We start from the raw sequence: 8,420 nt of genomic DNA, 5'->3' as shown, positions 1-8,420 counted from the left end.
CTGTACTTCCACAAAGGGCAGACAACTAACCAACCTTTCTATTCTCTTGGGATGGGAGTCTGCCAGTAGCTTTGAGCGAATCGAGCTTGAGATGATAGATCCGAAGTCGATTTGTTCAAGCACTTTCCTGTCTCTGTACAGAATTAAAAGGCATTGCTTGTGTGGAGGCAAAATTTGTTCCAGCCAAAGTCGCAGAGGCAATACATTTAATGTAGTATGGATCGACGATTCGCTCAAGCCTATCTGCCAGCCCTGACACCATTCTGTTCCAATATGTGGATGATTTACAGCTTTGTTGTTACTTTCTAAAAGACTGTCCTATCATGGTTGTAAATCTTCCAAGTCCAAGCTTCAGTATTGCCAGGACACTGTGACATTACAGGGTCATTGTGTATCACCAGAAGCTCGACATTTTTCCCAGGACAGTGAAACCCATTCAACAAGTCCCTTTATCTTAGTCACCCAAGCCACAGTCAGTTTCTAGGACTTGTTAGCTATTGCAGAGACTGGATACTAGCAGCCTCTAGTTTCATGACTCTATGACTCAACCACTCTATAACACTTTGACCTCTGATCTGTTTTCCCTTGATCCTGCAGCAGAAACAGTGTTCAGAACTCTGAAGCAAGCAGTTTCTAAAGCCTTCACCTTCGGCCTGCCAGTTATGAGAAGCCTTTCATGCTGTTCTGTCATGAGATCTCTCATGCCCAAGGAGTTCTTAGTCCCAAAACGGCAAACAGTACCCCCTGGCTTACTACTGTCTGAGTCTCGACCCCTTAATATGAGGTACCCCCTCATGTGTCTGTTGCAGTTGCTGCTCTTCTGAAGGATAAAGCTACAAATATTGTTTTGGAACACCTGCTTGTTCTCATGGTCCCACATTCAGTTCAGTAAATTCAGGAAAGTTCCACTGAAACATCTGTTTGCTGTATGCCTTACTAAATATTAAACTTCCCTTCTCTCTCCCTCCCATGCTGCCATCAAATTCTGCCAGGTTCTGAACCCAGCTACATTGCTTTTGCTGGTTTCTGAAGAGGGGAGAAGGAAGAATCTGAGGAACCCACCGGTTTAGAACTTATGAATGCAGAGACTAAGGTGCAGACGCTGCAAGCAAGTGTTGTTACGAACCTCCTGGGTGTTCCATAAGAGTCCCCATCTCATTCCTAAATACACACTCTGCAAGAGAGCAGTGGATAATAGGCCATGGCCTAATGGTAAGCTACATCTGATACAGATGAGTGTGACCAACAGACTCTTTAGTGTCTTGCTCGTTTACCCTATAATTTTGGAGATGTGAGATAAATTAGTTGAGTTTGGTAATCTCTTTGATGATATCACTGATCAGATTTTTTAATTGGTAAACCAGAATAACAGTGTTCAAAAACAAATTCTATTGCTCACCAACCAAAACACTATAGTGACTACCTTACAGCAGCAAAAGGTGGTATCTGTTAATAATTGGCCCCACTTGTTGTCATTACATAGATCCTAAGGGTAACATGCAAATCAAAGTTCAGGGGCTGAAGGAAATTAAGGAACATTGGAGGAAAAATTGTATCATTCATTTCAATAAACAGGCCTCATAATGAAACATATAGAAGTTGGGGATAGATTCAGGAATGGGGTGAAGTCGATGAAGGTCCCCAATCCCTCTGAAGGGGTGGGGTATTGACCATGTGCAACTGCTATGGTTCTTAGAGGCTGGTAATCAAGAACAAAAGAGGGGTTTGGAGTAATGCAACCCAGACAGAGTGTCCCTGATGTTCCAGAAAAGGTTATTCAAGTTTATAGTATCTTTAGGTCACTGGAGAAGGTCACTTGTGTTTATTTTCTACTATAACAAAGTAGATTAGGCCAGAATATGCCAGTCTGTACCAGTTTCAATTAGTGGGGGCTATGGATAGCAGATATTCATAAAAGAGGCTGACCTCCAGCTTATTCATGTGATTAATGTAATGAATGTATACATATGTAGCTAAAATGTGTATATGTTGAATTGACCATTTCATTGTGATTGGAAAGGTGTCGCCATAATATTTTCATAAAATAAACGAGTCACGTTATTAGACTGAGAAGCTCACTAAGCTTCACTGCGTATCTTTGTAAAATTCGGAACACCAGACGAAAGCAGGTTGTAGTATTTGTCTACAGATTTAAAGGGGAACTACTCCAATATGCACATAGCTTGATAAGAAGCATGGCTTATTGAAAAGGAGTATGGTTTCACTCAAAAGAGTGTCCTGCAAACTGTCCTGGAACACCTGGTAGGATCCGAGAAAAAGGGGAGATCTCTTGGGAGAGATGGCAAAACTCCCTGGAACATCATGGAGGGCTACTTTTTCCTGGGAAGCAGCCCTCCTTGTACTGCATCATTAGACACAGCCCTCGTGCCCGAGCATGAATAGAGGAAGTATGGGAGGGAAAAAATGCAAATGAGCTCTTAACAAGCTTTGCCTCTAATGCCACCAGATGTAAGGCAGCTATCCTATAAGTCAATATTCAGCTCTTAAAATAAGCCTTGAGACATGACTTGGATATTAAATAAGCCAGCACCTCATCTGCAGACAGCTGACCCTGTAAAAGATTTGAGGTGCAGGCCTGCTGGTGAGCTGACCCTGTAAAAGATTGTAGGTGCGGGCCAGCTTGTGAGCTGACCCTCTAAAACAGGGGTGGCCAACCTTACAGACACAAAGAGCCAAAAAACAACAGCATATGACTACCAGGAGCCACAAGCTATACATTTACACAAGATTCACCCTATTTTTCGCCCTACAAGAGGCGCCTTGGTTTTAACAAAGAAAAATAAGAGAAAAAAAATATTTTTCATCTGAGGTCTGATAAAAATATTTTCTTCTTATTTTTCATTAGCAGAGAAAAAAAGAAAAAATATATTTTTCATCAGACTCCTAAATCAGATCCTCATCTGACCTAAAATAAGATCCCCGAACCTCATCAGACCTCCAAATCAGACCCCCAAAATAAGACCCCCAATGCTCGGATCAGACAACACAAATCAGACTCCAATTTCAGACCCTCATTGCTCAGATCTCCCCCCCAATGCTCAGATCTCTTCCCCCTTGCTCAGATCTCCCCCTTCTAAGATCTGACCCCCCATGCTCAGACCTGACCAACCCATGCTCAAACAAGACCCCATGCTCAGATCTGCCCCCCTATGCTCAGATCTGCCTTCCATGCTCAAATCTGAACCCCGATGCTCAGATCTTCCCCCTATGCTCAGATCTGCCCCTCATGCTCAAATCAGACCCCCATTGCTCAGATCAGGATCCCCCCATGCTCAGATCAGAACCTCCCATGCTTAGCTCAGACCCCCATGCTCAGTTCTATAATAAATAAATAAAATCTCTTCCCTTTCCTGATCAAGTACTGGGCTCCTGCTCGGGCAACTGCTACTCTGCAGGTCTGACACGCTCTCCACTGTGACCTGATGAGCACAACGTCAGATTGTAGTATTTCTCCACGTACTACGTTCTCACACTGTGTGCATCAAGACGTAGTGGAGAGTGAGCTGGAGCTGCAAAGTAGCAACAGTGCCCGATCAGGAGAAGAGATCTGAGCATGGGGTGGGAGTGAGCCGGCCTGACTGCTTCCCGGCTCCACAGCTAGAGCCTCACTTGAAGAAGCAAAGAGACAAATGCGGCTCAAGAGCCACAGGTTGGCCACCCCTGCTCTAAAAGGTTGTAGGTAAGGGCCTGCAGGTGAGCTGACCCTCTAAAACATTATATGCGAGGGCCTTCAGGTGAGCTAACCCTCTAAAAAAAAATTATGCGAGGGCCTGCTGGTGATCTGACCTTGTCAAACATTATATGCGAGAGCCTGCTGGTGAGCTGACCCTCTAAAAGGTTGTAGGTGAGGGCCTTCAGGTGAGCTGACCCTGTAAAAGATTGTAGGTGAAGGCCTGCTGGTGAGATGACCCTGTAAAACATTATATGTGAGGGCCTGCTGGTGAGCTGACCCTGTAAAACATTGTAGGTAAGGGCCTGCTGGTGAGCAGACCCTCTAAAAAGCGATATACGAGGGCCTGCAGCTGAACTGACCCTATAAAACATTATATGCGAGGGCATCATATGCGACGAATAAGCATGTTGATATGATGGAAGAGGAGAAGGAGGATGAGAATAGGAAGATTCAACCATATACCCTTGTTTGTGGTGGAAGGGGTGCATGGGAATACAGTGTATTCAGTACATTATAAACAACAGATTTAAAGTGCCTTTTTGTTCATAAGCTTTCCTCTGGTGGAGTCGAGGAGTCATGGTCAATCCAGGCCTTGTTCATTTTTATAAGAGTCATCCTGTCAGCATTTTCAGTTGACAGGTGGATACGCTTATCTGTTATAATGCCACCGGCAGCTCTAAATACCCGCTCAGACAAAACGCTGGCGGCAGGGCAGGCAAGCACCTCCAAGGCGTAGAGTGCCAGTTCGTGCCACATATCCAGCTTCGACACCCAGTAGTTGTAAGGCACTGAGGGATCATTGAGGACGCTGACACGGTTTGCTATGTACTCCCCCTCACCATCTTCCAAAATTTTTCCCTCCTTGTGACACTAGGCCGCGCATCAGGGTGAGGGTGCTGGCAGGGTCTCGTGAAACTGTCCCAGGCTTTGGAGAGTGTTGCCATGCCCCTGCTGGAACTGCTGTGTGTTCCCCTTGTCTCCCCTCCTTGGTTGGCCAAGGAACTACAGACTCTGCCGCCAGCGTTGTCAGATGGAAATTTTTGGAGCAATTTTTCAACAAGAATCTTCTGTTATTGCACAGTTTTGCTCATCCTCTCTACCAGAGGAATGAGAGATGAGAAATTCTCTTTGTAGCGGGGGTCAAGAAGGGTGAACAACCAGTAATCCGTGTTATCTAAAATGCGTTTAACTTGCAGGTCGCGGGAAAAGGCAGCCTAACATGAAGTCCGCCATGTGTGCCAGAGTACCAACAGGCAAGACTTCACTGTCGTCATCAGGAGGATCACTCTAAATCTCCTCATCCTCTGCCCACCCACGCAGAACAGGTGGAATTAAACTTCCATGGGTACTACCTTCTGTAGCGGAGGCAACCGTCTCCTGCTCCTCTTCTTCATCGTCTAATTCGCGCTGGAAAGATGAACTGAGGGTGGTCTGGCTATGACCCTGTGTAATGTCTTCCCCCATTTCCACCTCTTCCACATGCAAAGCGTCGTCTTTAATTGTGAGCAGCGAGGGTTTAAGTAGACACAGAACGGGGATGGTTACGCTGATAATAGTGTTATCGCCGCTCACCATCTGTGTTGATTCCTCAAAGTTTCTTAAAGCCTCGCAGAGGTCAGACATCCATGTCCACTCCTCGCTTGTGAATAGCTGAAGCTGACTGGAAAGGCAACGTCCATGTTGCAGTTGGTATTCCGCTACTGGCCTCAGCTGCTCACAAAGCCTGGCCAACATGTTAAACGTAGAGTTCCAGCGCTTACATCGCACAACAGCCGGTGAGCTGGCAAATTCAAGCGCTGCTGCGGCGTTGGCAGAAATTCAGAAATGTGCACACACATGGCGCACCTTCACCAGTAGCTCAGGCAAATTGGGGTAGGTTTTGAGAAACCACTGAACCACTAAGTTTAAGATGTGGGCTAGGCATGGGATGTGTGTGAGCTTCCCGAGCTCCAAAGCTGCCACAAGTTACGGCCATTATCAGACACAACCATGCCTGATTGTAGGTTGAGTGGCGAGAGCCACACAACACTCTGGACTCTTATCCCCTGCCACAGCTCTGTGGTGGTGTGCTGTTTGTCCCCTAAGCATATCAGCTTCAGCCGGGCTGTTGCCGCTTCCCCACTGCAGTGCTACACTGCTTCCAGCTACCGACTGATGACTGACTGGTTTTGCATGTGGATAATTCGGAGGTGGAAGTGGAGGAGGAGGTGGAGAAGTGGGGGTTGAAGCCACTAACGCAGTGGCGTAACTACCAAGGAAGCAGGGGAAGCAGCTGCTTCGGGGCCCAGGCTGCCAAGGGGGCGTCCCGGCAGCGTGTGTGACAGTTTATTTTCAAGTTCGTTAAATATCGATGTCTTACTGTTCAGGGGCCCTTCACAGCAGCTGACCAGGCCCCCTCGCTAATGTGATCTAATCTTACAGACAGTAAAGTCTTCTGATGTGTCTGGGATTCGAACCCACAACCTCCAATGTCTGAATGTATCAGAGGCAAAGCATTGTAACGGTCGAGCTTGGTGGAATATACAGGTGGTACATGTTCTGTTACCCATGTCTGATATGTATATTCTGTAAATAAAGTCATTATATGTATTATCTGTGACTTATATTTCAATGAAAAATTATTATTTTTATTTTATTTACTTTAACATCTCATGTTCCAGAGCATTATTTGCATATGATGATCTCCCAATTACATTTTCCACCAATGCAATGGCTTATGTGCTCCAGGGCCTTAAATTTTCCACCAATCGGATGGCTTATGCGTTCCTCATTTGCATATTCCGGTGACAACATACAGTGATGTCATAAAGACAGTGTCCCTTAAACAGTGCCTGAAGCTCTAATCTGTGCAGTGCTGTTGTCTTCTCAGTGGGACATAGTTCTGTTCTCTTGCGTCCTTAGCGATTATTTGCTACTGGAAGCGATTTTACTAAAAATGCCTGGTTCTATCCAGACCATGTGGCTTCTACTGCTGGTAACATCTGTCTTCATCGGAAAATCTCTCAGCTGCATACCATGCGACCCCAGAGGGAAAATGGCTATGGATAAATTCAACACCTTTATCAAAAGCCAAGTCGATGACATTGACTCAATAGAAGCCTATGTAAAGATCAAGCGGTTTGCCAAAGTCACCGAGAAAAAAGTCCTGGACTACCTTGAGGATGAAGTCGGGATACTGGGTAATTGTATTATTACTATTATTTCTGTTTTATGAAATCTCTAGATAGATAGATATGAGATAGATTGATAGATATTAGATAAATAAGTAATGTACCATTATTTTCATTCCAGATAAATATGCTATATCCGAAATTGCGTCCGAATATAAAAAATCTGTGGATGTCATCCAGGATATAGGTTTTAAGGGTGAGTACAGTATTTTCTATGTAGGCGGAAATTCTACTTCTCTTATTAATAGGAATTATCAGTGTGTTGGGGGCACAGACCAATAGATGAGGGGATTGGACTCATTATTCTCCTCTTTATATATCTTAGAGATCCAGCTTCTTCACATCATTGGACTCCAATTCCAGCGACTCAAAGAAAAGCTCAAGGTTATCGTCCAGGACTCAAACCAACGTAAGTGAAATCTTCTACCTGTCTACCATTGTACTTGTGTTCTACGTGTCTGGTAGGTTGTCAGAGATGGTGTTTTCTGCTCGATTTCCTTTCCCTACAGCCTAGTGACAGGAGGGAGCGATTGTAATAAAATGTCCTAGAATGGGAATTGCTATTCGTGCAGTTTTCTGGGGTATTATTGCTGTGTTATAGATGGAGCCGTCATATACAGGGGATTTCTTTTCTCTATTGTTTTCTATTAGTAATTCTGTATTCCTTCATTTCTCACTTTTAGGGAGGTGTCCAAATAAACAAGGTGAGTTCTTCTAGATATAACATGTGCTATAATATGACATATAAATGTATTACACACACAGCCCTCATGTAGTAATAGTAATGGAGACACAAACTAGAGATCCCCACATCCACCAATCACATCACTGCTGTTATCTCCTACCCTGTACTGGACACATGAAAGCCAGCATCTGATTGATTGTCAGGGATGTTTGCACTAGGAGCTGCTGCGCTCTATAGAGGGCCCGGACCGTACTCGGGCAGCTCAGAGATTCCTGTCAATGGAAATCTAGAAAACACAGCGATCAAGACAGAGACACTGATATCATGTATAAATGAGACCCAGAGATTAGAGGTTTCTGGGTTTGACAATGAGAACTGTCAGTAATGTCTTCTTTCTTCTCCATTCCTCAGGTGCAGACAGCTGTGGTAAGTACATTTTATACCAGATTTGTCATTATTATTCTCTATAAGATTGGTAGGTTATAACATAAGTGCATTTCCCCAGGATTAATGGTGCAAACCTATACCAACTGTAAGACCTGCGCCGAGGAGAAGGTTGTCTGCGCCGGGGGCCCTCAAAAAAATCAAGGTACAGTATAAGATTTCTATCATAGACCAGAGGATCTAGGATTACATAATAATATAATACATGTCAATGGACCTCTGCCTTCAGTGTGTGTAAACTATGTGTATAGTATGTGTACTGTGCCTATTATACAAAGGTGAGCAGCACTAAATAGGTCTGTACACAGCAACCGCTGACTAATATATGCCATCTCCTCTTTTCACAGACTACTTGGAGAGATGCAGCTGCCTGTGCACCTCCAACAGATGTTTCGGTAAAGTAGAAGTTTCTATTCTTATATCTACA

The 8,420-nt window shown here is 44.5% G+C and overlaps 1 long non-coding RNA gene across 1 annotated transcript; it reads left to right on the top strand.

Moving 5' to 3' along the window:
* Positions 1-7,196: 7,196 nt before the first annotated feature.
* On the top strand, positions 7,197-8,126 carry LOC121000013. Its single transcript, XR_005778723.1, has 4 exons — positions 7,197-7,273; positions 7,548-7,568; positions 7,961-7,975; positions 8,055-8,126. It is a non-coding gene; the product is annotated as an uncharacterized LOC121000013 (long non-coding RNA).
* Positions 8,127-8,420: the final 294 nt, after the last annotated feature.

Source organism: Bufo bufo, chromosome 4 (genome assembly GCF_905171765.1).
Source record: "Bufo bufo chromosome 4, aBufBuf1.1, whole genome shotgun sequence".
Lineage (NCBI taxonomy): Eukaryota > Metazoa > Chordata > Amphibia > Anura > Bufonidae > Bufo > Bufo bufo.
This window is presented reverse-complemented; position numbering and strand designations above follow the sequence as displayed.